This window comes from Canis lupus, chromosome 29 (assembly GCF_011100685.1).
Source record: "Canis lupus familiaris isolate Mischka breed German Shepherd chromosome 29, alternate assembly UU_Cfam_GSD_1.0, whole genome shotgun sequence".
Classification (NCBI taxonomy): domain Eukaryota; kingdom Metazoa; phylum Chordata; class Mammalia; order Carnivora; family Canidae; genus Canis; species Canis lupus.
In genome coordinates this window covers 25032575-25044842 of record NC_049250.1, presented here as the reverse complement: position 1 = coordinate 25044842, position 12268 = coordinate 25032575, and the positions used below count along the sequence as shown (strand labels likewise).

At 34.7% G+C, this 12268-nt stretch overlaps 1 long non-coding RNA gene across 1 annotated transcript; it reads left to right on the top strand.

Annotated features, from left to right (window-relative positions):
- The first annotated feature begins 2608 nt into the window (after nt 1-2608).
- LOC111093210 lies at nt 2609-10682 on the top strand. Its single transcript, XR_005380887.1, has 4 exons — nt 2609-2797; nt 8433-8649; nt 9055-9287; nt 10595-10682. It is a non-coding gene; the product is annotated as an uncharacterized LOC111093210 (long non-coding RNA).
- The last annotated feature ends 1586 nt before the right edge of the window (nt 10683-12268 follow it).

Below are 12268 nucleotides of genomic sequence, written 5' to 3'. Positions count from 1 at the left end.
TAACAAAGACAGGAACTGGTTTTTCTTCATTTGTTTTCATTTTAGTCAAGAAATCAGTGACAGTTCACTGAGATTTATTTTATTAATGATGAATCAACCTGATGCTATAATTAATGGGAAATCTATAGCTAATCTTAGAGGAAAAATAACTAGGCACATAATGATGTTTAAGCCTGGCAGAGCCGAACTCTGTGCCTCTGTCTCTTGAGTATGTGCGTTGCAGGCAGAGTAGTCACTGTGGATATTAGGAACTCCCTACCGCACTTCCAGGCACATGTCTAAGGAGCAGTGTTTACAGAGCACCGCAAACGGTGGACTTAAACAAACTGATTCTATTCACACCAAGTAGCTGCAGAATTACTGCATGGCCAGCTTAAGACACACATACACACTCGTACATGCATGCACACACACACAGACATACAAAACTTCACGATTCTAGTGAAGCTTCCAAATATGAACAGTATTAGAATTCAGGAAAAAAATAACAAGCTCAAATCAATACGTTTGCGGGATTCACATAAGCAGCATCGTATTTCTCTAGATTTCCCTATATAAACTAATTCACAATTCATTAGGAAGTTCTGTTAAGTCTCTGCTTCACGTTCACTGCCCTTCTATTACACTGTTGATCTGTGATTAAATGTTCTAATAAAATTAACTGGCTTTGCTACAAACAGAACATCTGGAGCTATGTTTAATTTCATGTCAAACACACACAGGAAACACCTGTCTAGGTGAAGTAATTTTTTTTTAAAAAAATGACATTAATCCATCTGTTTTGGAAAACGGTGTCATGGTTGTCACATTAAAAGGTAATATCAACAAACACAGAAACCCTAAATTGCTTTGGAGCATACGTTTTCTAAAATTAACAAAAAATGGCTTATCCAAATGTTATTGTGTCAGTCTTATTTTGTGCTGAATAATAAGAGGCCTTCTTTAACTCAGCAACTTTCAATACCTGCGCTGTAAAACTTCCAGATGTTAAGTCAGTCTCTGTACTTAAAAGATTAAAACCACTGGTGTGATTCTTTATCTAAATATCTGTGCTGAGATCAAACTAACACAGTCCACTGGTTTCTTCATACAATAAGGTAGGCTTTACATACATTTTAAAGTGTATAAAAGCATGAATAAATGATTTTTATACGATGTCAATGAACAAGTATATGCTTTTCAGAAATTAAATCTTCACATGTATGTATAGTTAGCAGTGGCTTCTGATAGAAAGATGAGTACATAACGTAAGCCTGATTGAGAAATGGCAGTATGTTATTTATGATCGTTTTTCCTCCTTTCATTCAGTTTGTTTTGGTATTCTTAGCTTATTGGGTTCCAAAGTGCTTTCTCTAAATTTTCCTTCTAGTTTCTATTTCTTTGTAGAACACAAGTGGACTGCCAAGCTGGTAGGGTGTTTTTTTTTTTTTTTTTTTTTTACATGCTTTTTAATAACGGTTTAGTGACTTCCTTATCTTGTGAGTCATACTATTTTCTCATTTAAGAAAGGATGCAGTTGAAGAGTAAAAACACTAAACTTGACCAGAATCATCAGACCTAAAATGTCTTTAATACAGATGTTCTTTGCAAACTTTTGCATTGAAGTGCATCCTGAGGCAAAGCGGAAATTTTTGGTAAGGGGAGGAGGTGAGGTTGGTGAGGAGGTGAGAGGTTTAAAGGCACAGTCCACGAAGCCTGTCTTTATCTTGTGTACTCTTAAAAATGTAATAGGAATTTCTAATTATACCCCCCTGTACTGCTATTCATGTAAAAGGGTGCTATTTTATTTTATGTTGTTTTTCTAAAATATTTTTAAAATAAATTTAATGTTCCAAGAAGACATGCCTTAAATCTCCCAGCTCTCCTGCAGCATGACTTCACCTACTCACAGCACCCAGTTTTGTGTCCTCAGAGCGTAGGCACTGAAGGAAATTAAGGGAAACAATTTTTTTAAAGGCCATCATGCCAGCCTGGAGTGTTCTGGAAAATTACAATAAGGTTTTATTTTAAAAGCATGGTTAGTAGAATGAAATGATACAGATTTGTTAACTATCGCTAAGAATAGATTTTATCACAGGTAACAATCTGAGAATACTTTTAAACTTAATTTGAAATGTTAGTGTTTAACTCTGCCAATAAATTATTGGTGTTATGGATGTTCATAGTTGTGACAGATTTTTATGCTGTTTACTTCTGGAGCGGCTGAGAGACATAGCAGAGGTGAAGGTTTTGGCTGACTCCTGGCTGAATTCTAACAGAAGTAGTTAGAACGTGTTAAAAAAGGGAGACTGAGCACATCTCTTAGTTGTAAATATTGCATATTAAAGCAGACTGGAGATATATAGCTAAGGAAAGAGTGGCCAAGTGTAGGAAGTACAGGTAGGAAGTAGAGGCATTGTAGAGAATGACACTCAAATGAATAAACTATTTCTGGTTGTCTAGTGACAAATTTTCCTAGGACCACATTGATGCTGAACTCCTATAATGGAATCTCAGTGCTAGTAAGTGTCATGTCATAGTCTCTAGAACCCTGAGTTCCACTGTCATATGTCAAAACTTTGTCCCTTGGCTAGGAGGGAAGTGGGGCGGGTAGGATCTTGAACTTCTGATGTGTCTACTAGCACAGCTCTCTCTGTCTCTCTATTTTAACTGAGTTTCTTTATGAGGTGTTTTTTTGTAGGTGGTCTTCTGCTACTGAAAATATTTGTTTGAACTATTGGTTTGCCCAAACATATATGTTTAAGTCATTTTAAGTTGCTTTCAGTTTTCAGTTGCAACATGTCTGATTCCATAAAAGGTAATGTTGTTACTGATTACTTGTGTTTTGGTAGTGAAACATTTTGCTGAGGATGACATTGATGCTTCCAAAAGTTATCCAAAGATAATATTTGTATCTATTATGATATAATGAAACAGTATTAATTACTTAGACCAGAGGTTGGCATACTTTTTCTGTAAAGTGCCAGTGTATAGATATTTTCAGGTTTATGGACCTCATGATCTCTGTCACAAACACTCAAGGCTACCATTGTACTGAGAAAGAAGATGAGAGATAAAACAAAAAATGGGCATGGCTGTGTCCCAATAAAACTTTATTTACAAAAGAGGCAATGGCCTGGATTTGGCCAGCAGGTTGTGGTTTGCTCACCCTTGACTTAAACTGTGGGAAACTATGGAAATCTATGGAAATTTTAGACCATAAAATCAATAATCATCATATAAATTAAAACACATGGATCTCAAAATTTGGAAACATTGCAATATTTTCTCAATTATATGCATGAGATATTGTCCTTATGCCATGAAAACATTATTTCAAAATTTTACACCTAACCCAAATTGGGCATTCTGAGAAGGTACTCAATTTCCAAATCTAAGTAGTAGAACTAAAGTAAATTTAGCCTTGGTAGTATGAACTGTTGGAGTGATGCAAAGAAAATATAAATAAATATAAAGTATGATAACTTTCATAAAATTGATGCAGTGTAAATTTGTGCAAAATAAATAACTAGAACAGGTAATCATAAACTGTCATGAATTCTAGGATAATTTGCTTGTTATTAAAGCAAAAGCTGATTGATTAATCACAATAAATACTGAATTTTCTATAAGAGAATATTAGATTGTTACTTTGAATTCTAAGAAAAGATAAACTAGTTGGGTCATTATAGCAAGAAACAAAAACAGAGAGAGCAAACAAACACAAAACAAATACCAAAACCAAAAATCTTCATAGAACAAATGATATGGAAGAAGCAAGCATTGTGGAAAATCCTAAATCTTCAGGTCTTGTTTCTCTCTTCTGTTGATGGTGGTCTTGGTGGTAGTGTGATGTCTCTTCTATGTCTAAATTTTCATAATTCAATTATATGTTATGATTTCAGGAGAGGGAAAATCAAAACAAAGTTTTCCAGAACAACACAAACAAATTACTTGGAAACTAAAATAATTAAAAATTGATGTCTGAATCCATTTAAGGAAACTTCCTTAATGTCTTGACATGGAACACTATATTATTTCAATTGTGTATCTCTTTTGCACAATAGTAGAAGCCTGGCAGCCAGTTACAGAATACTTCTGTCCTTTGCCTCTATTAGTTTTCACTATGAACCCTCTGTTTGGAACACTTTTCTTCTGGTTGTCATATATATGCACAGTCAGCTTGGCCTCCAGGACTGCCTAAACTGTATATTCTTGTTGAAACCTTCCCAAGGACCCTGGGCCTCTTCAAGGTTAATGTTGTTCATTCTCTCCTCCTTGAATCTTTGACATAAGTTTATTGTTAATGTGTTTTTACAAATGAGGAAATTGAGGCTCAGGCTCAGTGCCACAGCTGGTAAGTAATGGAGCTAGTATTCCACACCAGGTCAGTCTGACCCCAAATCTTATACTGCTAACACTGTCTTGTGAGAGACATATGACAACATAGGCCGGTAGGGATAAAGCAAAAGTAGTGGAGGTCATGACTTTTCTAATTATGAAAGTAGGGCATGTAGATTGAAAAATATTTGGGAATAGAGGAAAATGTAAAGAAGGAAAGGAAAACAATGTATTTCCGCAGATTTTTTTTTAAGAGATTTTATTTATTTATTCATGAGATACACACAGAAAGAGGCAGAGACATAGGCAGAGGGAGAAGAAGGCTCCCGGCAGGGAGCCTGATGTGGGGACTTGATTCCAGGACCCCAGGATCACAGGGTCAAAGGCAGACACTCAACCACTGAGCCACTCAGGTGCCCCTCCACAGATTATTTATTTAGATCATTTTGCTGTTCTTATTTTGCATGGTTTTCTTTTAATATATGTAATGAATACAATTTTGTTTCCTGCTTTTCTAACCTAACACACAGTAAGCAATTTGCATGCAGTAACATATTCTATATAAAATAATTTTCAATGGCTGCATAACCATAATATGTGATCAAAAGGATATAGCACAATTAGTTTCTGAATACAATGGTTATCTTCAATTTTCCCATATAAGTTTTATAGTATACATATAGATATATACTCATACATACACATCATGCTATTTTCAATTTTTAAAAACACATTCTTAAAATTGGAATGAATGAGTCAGAAGCTATGAACATTTTTATGGTTCTTGATAGAAATTGATAAAATTTTTACTTGGATAGTACAAGGATACATGGATGGCACAGTGCATGGAACATTGTAAACACTCAAGAAATGATACCTATATTTTCAAATTGTCATCCAGAAAGGTGATGATAGTTTGCATTTCTATCCAGTTTACGTGGGCAGTCATCTCACGCTAAACTGGCTAGTACTGACTGCTTAAACATTTAAGGTGTCTTATTTAATTAATAATGCTTCCATTGTTATTTTACCTTGAATAAATAAATCATATAGGCCAGAAATATCAAACCCCACAATTTTTTAGATGATTTCCCTTTGGATTATCATTATTCATTTTTGAACAGAGGAGAAAATGATGTATGAAATTTCTCATCTGATCCTAGCAGTTTCCTTTTAAAATACTTCTTTGTTTACAGATGTAATATATGGGAGATATATCTCCTAACTGGAATATTCTGAAATTCTTTGCCTAGAATTCCTGGATATTTTTAGTAAAATTTTAGTAACTTTTTGAAACATATTTATAATGCTTAATTTTCTGTATTAATTTAAAGGCAAAAATAGTGGGATACTTTTTATTATTATTTTTGAACTATACACCAATATACAAAGTTGTTTTGAAAGTCTGCTAATAACAAATGAACTAAAAACCATCCTGTTTAAATTTATACTCTGAAATTAATTCAGGAATCTTAATTTCAATTTGTCATGGTTAAATTTGAGAAATCATCAATATTCAGCAGTTCATTATAAATAGCCTCATGTTCTTTGATTACCAATGTGTTATTTGAATTTGCATATGGTTAAGGTGTTTAGCTTTGTTTATTACTCTTTTATTATTTTTTCAAATGCATTTTTTCTCTCTAGTGTTTAGGAGTCTTAATATAATTGATGTTTATAAGACTTCTTTTGATCAAGGCAGGATTTGTTTAAAATACACGTGAAATAGCTATAGTCTGCTTTTCTCAAGTGCAGATGTCACTCTACCTCAGACCCAATAATTCTACAGTTAGTACATGGCCAATTTACTCCCGACAAATATCTGTGTTCTGAAGCTTTATTTATATCATTTGGTTTTCTACAGTTGGACTTACAAATTTATACCCCCAACAAATTTGATCCCATGCTAATCCATGGCATATTTTGATCATTCCTATGTAATAAAGTTCTTCTCTTTTATGTGGGAGGGAAAAAAATCTCCTGTCTAATACAAACAACATTATCTCTAAAACTGTGATACATCATCATACATGCAAAACCAAAGCTGCACTAGACTAGACTGGCAGATTAGATGAACCACTTCAATTTTCCATCAATCAAATTATGGTTTATTGTTCAGCTGAACTACCTCAGGCAACACAAATCTAAAAAACTGTCATTTTGGAAACATTACATTTTTTTCCTTGTCACATTATAACCCAAGCTATAGTCATAAAAAAGAATGTCATGCCATTACTGACTCATAATATCCCTTAATTTAAGAACAGCTAATTCATCTGTATATTGGGCTTGGTGCCTACATTTAAAGATGATAGCAATGTTGGGTTATATTATCTAGCCACATTGCTACCTTGGTTATTTCCAAGATAATGGTGACTTAAAAATTATTCAATTCAACAAAGGGTGGTTGCTGAAAATGGTAGCTTAATGACTAGAGTAGACAATAAACAATTGCAATTTTTTACTCATCTAAAAATTTAATTGGTTTGTGTGTAAAACGGAATTAAAATTTGATATCTGAAATAAAATAGTAACTTACTTTTAGTTTTCTTCATTTTTGTAATAGGGAAAAAGTGAGTCATCAGTCAGGTTGGAAGTTTAACAAAAACGAGAAGCAACCAAACTCTAATATCCAGAATATTAAAACTCTGATTACATTCGGTCTCCCACAAGTGTATCAATACATTTTTTGACATTTATTCTGTGACATTCCTCTTAGGTTGAGGAATGATCATCGATGCCTTTGCATTTATAAAGCTTTTCTCTCAGCTCACCTTAGATGTATGAAACAAGCTGATGGCATTTCTATAGCCAGAGATATTTAGTTGAATGCATGCAACAGTGATGATTGCTTTTCTTTGTAGCATAGGTATTACAATTTGGAAAGTGAGGAGGGAAAATGACAAAATAAATTTTATTCTCAAAATACAATTCCCTCAAAATTGAATGAGATATTTGTGCAATAATGAACCTTGTTAAAACCATGGTGGCTTCCAGTTGCTGTAGACTCATATTTATACTTAAAATGTGTTCATGATTACTTGAAGGCATAAACCCGTTCAAGAAATAATACTCATAAATAATACATGCTAAAGCCCAAAGATAATCAGACAAGTTATAAGAATATACCTCCCTCCACAAATGTATGTCATTGCTACATTTCATGAAAGGCCACTTAATTGACTACCAGATAAAGGAATAAACCTGCTAAAAGAATAGATTTACTGTGCACTGAGGCAATGCATTTAAGAGGTCTCCACTGAATAAAAAACTAGTTCCATTGGCTGAGCGAAGATATGTTCTTGAACGCGTTGGGACTTATTAACTGAACTTTTATGTGCCTTTTATGCATCATTTATTTTTGAAAAATCAGGAATTTTCATGATAGCAATTACTTATGTACCAAAGTCATGCAAAATTCCTGTGGTTGGTACCACAAAATTCACCCCAAGGAGGGACCTTACCCTCTTTTTAACACCTCTGGAGTTTAGGACAAAAAACAAGGAAGTGATATAACACCAAAGGAGGTGTATATGGCTCCACCGAATGCTGTGGGTTTTCTGTAAGAAAGTAGCTTGAAGACCTTCTGCTAACTCTTCTGGAGATTTTATTTTATAGGCATGGAAGCCAAAAAAAATATTGAATCATTTTTTGCAAATATGAGGATCATAATAACTCCTAACATTTATTGAGAGCTTACTATTTGCCTAAGCAAATGTGTAACATTTGGTTATTTGTATCCTTTTTTGTGCAAATATGTCTATGTTTGGCATGACTGTAAACATCTTCATTCTGTCTTATTTAGCCAAGATTTGTGTTTGCCTGCTCTGAAATTCATTCCTCACGATAAAAGTACAAAAACTACTGGCAATAAAGCTCTGTGTTTGGTTCAGCTTCACTATAAAACCCAGTGTTTCTCAACACTGTGTAATTAAATGCAAATGCTAGGTTATAATTATATTATGGGTGTGACTAAAACAGACCAAGGGAAGGAAATTCTTAGTTAAATCTGCTTCTACCTTGTTGTTTCTAGGTTTCCTGTGGTTTCTTCGCTCAATTTTTAAATGGTATTTGATCTAAAGAATCTAATTTAACTCTTCATTTCATTCAAGGTTTAACTGAATGTTCAGGTTTTCAATCTCCCAGATGGACCCCGGGACTATATGGATGAAACAGTCTTTTTCTCCTGATATCTTGCAACATTGCGGTCCTGTTTATTTTTTCTTGTTGATGGACAAACAAATGGTTGAATGGACCAGCGGTGATTCTGTTTGAGGCTGGGAACCCTTCATGAAGAAGAGAGCCTGGTGTGGCTTGCTTCTAAATAAGGTTCGTGTTGTCAGACTCATCCTTCTCCCTCCTTTCACTACACCTTACATCTGCTCCCCACCTCTTCTGCCCCTTCTTTCTGTTCCCTTTTTTTTTCTGCACAGATAGTAGCAATAGTGGCATCAAGAATAATTAGTTACTGTAAAAGTAGGATGGTTGATAATTTAAAAACAAACAATCCTGGCCATTTTTTTTCCTAATGAAAGTCAATTAAAAAGCTACTAACAGATGTATGTGAAATTTTTAACACCAGGGAAAGTAGCTTTAAAACTGTTTGTCTATTGTTTACTATTTTCTCCCAATGCTTGAGGGGGTGAGACCTGAGAAAGAGGCTTTCTGTGGACCGAGGTCCTCAGAAGCATCTGTAGAGCTGTCTAACTACTTCTTCGAATACTTGCATTGCAGAGCCACCCAGATCTCATTTTCTGAATGTGCAAGTCTGAGATCCAGAGCTGTGGAAAGACTCAGGCCATGCCACACAGCCTTTGAAGACTAGATGAAGATCAGTTCTTTGACCCTTAGGTTAGAGTGCTTATTCCCACATTTTGGTAGTTCTTCGATATTGGCCATCAGCCTGGGGCTGACCCATGAAGAAGGATGTCTTCGTCCTCAGCTAAAAGAAGAAAAGCCACAAAAAGGTGATTTTTTCATAGAGCTGACTGTATTTCATTAAAAAAAGAAGTGTCTCAAACTTTGGTGTGGCAGTGTCTGTTCTTGTGTGAAATGGTGGTGAAAGCAGTTTATGCTTGTTTTGCCTTTGTTTGTTTTTAAATGTCTTTTCTTGGCAAAATTAAAATGTTGGCAACCCAATGATGGAACTCATATATTTATTTGAAATTTCACTGCTCCATGAAATCTAAAAGTCTGGGAAGCAGGGCAGTAGACTGCCTCCTTCTCTTTCCCCAGTCCCAGATGGGCACTGCTGTGAATCCCTCCTTCTTTCAATTTCCTTTTTGGCAGAATATGTCCTATGATTTTTGGCTACAGGCTGTGGAAACCTCCATGGGTGGAAGGTTAGCAGGCTTAGGGTTTAGACTCAGTTATGCCACCAATGAGGCTGCCGCATCTGTCAAGCCATTAGCCTGGTTTTGGTTGTTCTTATAAAAATGAAAAGGTTGGTTGAGCTAATTTGAGAATTTTGAGTTCCTTCTCCTTGTGTGTCTTTAGAAGTTTCAAGTTCTATTTGTGAGGCAGGGTTTATAGAATAGCGTTTCATTAATTTGAACTAAAGAGACTTGGTGTTAAGAAAATGAGGATGGGGAGAAGTAAAGAGATAGAGGATTCAATTTCATTTCCATGAAGACAGCAAATTCTGGTGACCAATATACAGAACTCCAAATTGTTTGCTCCATTTATTAAAGCACCCAGGTCTCTTTTTGGTCCTTCCTTTGCTTACATTTTGGTGCTCTGTGTGTCTGGCATTAGTTTACATAATTAAATTTGAATTTATGCACATTGAAAATTTCCCTAAATGTCTTCTCTTTGTGTATATATTGTCATCTTGATAGAAAGAACCTGGAATCTGGGGCTAAGAGCTGAGTTGGGAATCTAGTTCTGTCATTTAATTGTTAGGTGACTCCAAGTGAATTCTCTGACTTCCTTTATGGAAACTTTAATAAATAAATGAGATTATAATTATGAACACAGGTTGTAAGTATAAAAATCTATGTAAATATCAGGCAGGCATATTATGCATCTGATCTGTATTTTACACATGGTACACATGATGGATTGATATTACCTGCCTAAGTTTATCTACATATTCCACAGTTTTTATGGAATAACTACATGGCCTAAGGATTGATTGATTTTTACTTTCTCCCTTTCTTTTATGGATGAAAAGTAAAACATAAATGTCTCTCTTTTTTATTATGAAAAGTCTTTTCTGTGTAGTCCCTCTATGGATTTGTCTACATATTTCTCATCTTTTGGCTTTTTCTCCTAGGCTCAGGAGTCACTGAATACCCTCAACTCATTTAAGCAATGATGGTCCACTTTGTTGTCTGCAAAAAACCCACAAGTTTCTTAGTAAGGTATGCCAGACTTTTTATATGTTTACTCCAAAATATATTTCCAGTCTTCTTCCTTGCCCTCTATGCTCTGGATAGACTTCCCAAACTGCCCTGTGAACCATTTTTAGGGTGGAATTCCTGCCTTACCACTCATCTGGCAAATTCCTACTCATCCTACTCCATTCTTCTTCTAACTCTCCATTCTGCTTCTAACTAAAAGCATTAGTCTTTTTTTCTGTGAACCCCCTGTATCCCTCTCTGATATCTTTATGTTGCAACATACATGTATTACACTGTAAATTTTAATAGTATTATTCCTTATAAGCTAAGAATAGTGTTTCCTGAGACTTTGTGTCTCTTGTTGCCTATTAAAGCATCTGGTAGATAGCAAATACTTAGTACAGGGTTGTAGGTTTATCAGTACAACAATATCAGTACAGATGTTGATATTTTGTCACCTAGGTTTTTTCTAGTAAATTTCAATTAAGACATAATCAGGGGACACCTGGGTGGGCCAGTCAGTTGAGCATGTGACTCTTGATTTTGGCTCAGTCATGATTGCAGGATCCTGGGATTGGCCTTGAGTTGGGCTCCACACTCAATAGGGAGTCTGCTTGAAGATTCTCTCCTCCTTTCTCGGCTTTTCCTCCTGCTTATGTGTGCTTTCTTTCTCTCTCAAATAAATAAATAAATCTTAAAAAAAAAGAAGGTCATGGTTAGAGGTTTCTTTTCCTTGCTTTTTCTTTTCTCCCAAACAACAAAATTACTAAATTCAATCATTTGCAATGTGGTATATTTGGTCATATTCAGTACTAAATCACTAAAATATGTGACTAATTATTTAAGTTTATCTTGTTCACATGCATCAACTAGGCAGCAATCCAATTAATTGTATGGTGGGCAATTTTCAAAAGCTGATTTAGACTCTCAAAATAAGGGCATCTTCTTCACATCTCTTAGGGCTTCCTCTTCATTATTAAGTGTAATTGTAGTTAAATACATTATTTTACTTTTTCATACTATTATGAAATTATACAATACATAGTAATTCTTAATGAAATTCCATGAAAAGATGGGAAGAGGAGGACAGAAAAAATCCAAAGGTTTGCTGATTTCTAAAGAGAATGCATACTTTTTGAAAGCAAGATGGTCAAAATTAATTTTAGGAAAACAATCTTGCCCACCCACTAGTAAGCTTTTGCCATTTAAATGTACCAGGTTTAAAATAATTAAGAAATGGAACAGAGAAGGACAATATTGGTAAATTAGTAACAACAATATAACTAAATTGAGGGATAATTCATAATGTTCCCACCCACTGACTTAAATTTTTTTAACTCGTCATTTCACAAAATAAATTTGGAATGGATTTGGATAGTGATTTCCAAACATTCCAAACATTCAAATATTTGCTTCAGCTTGATTTCTTCTTAAATCATCATCTGCTAGATACTAATAATTGCAACCAAAATTGAAGGCCAAGTCAGAAACAAAATCATTTTTTTTAATACGTTTGACCTAATTTATTCAGTGTGTCTTCTGACTGCTATGCACGTGAGTGTGTGTGTGTGTGTGTGTGTGTGTGTGTGTTGATACAGAGGTGGGGT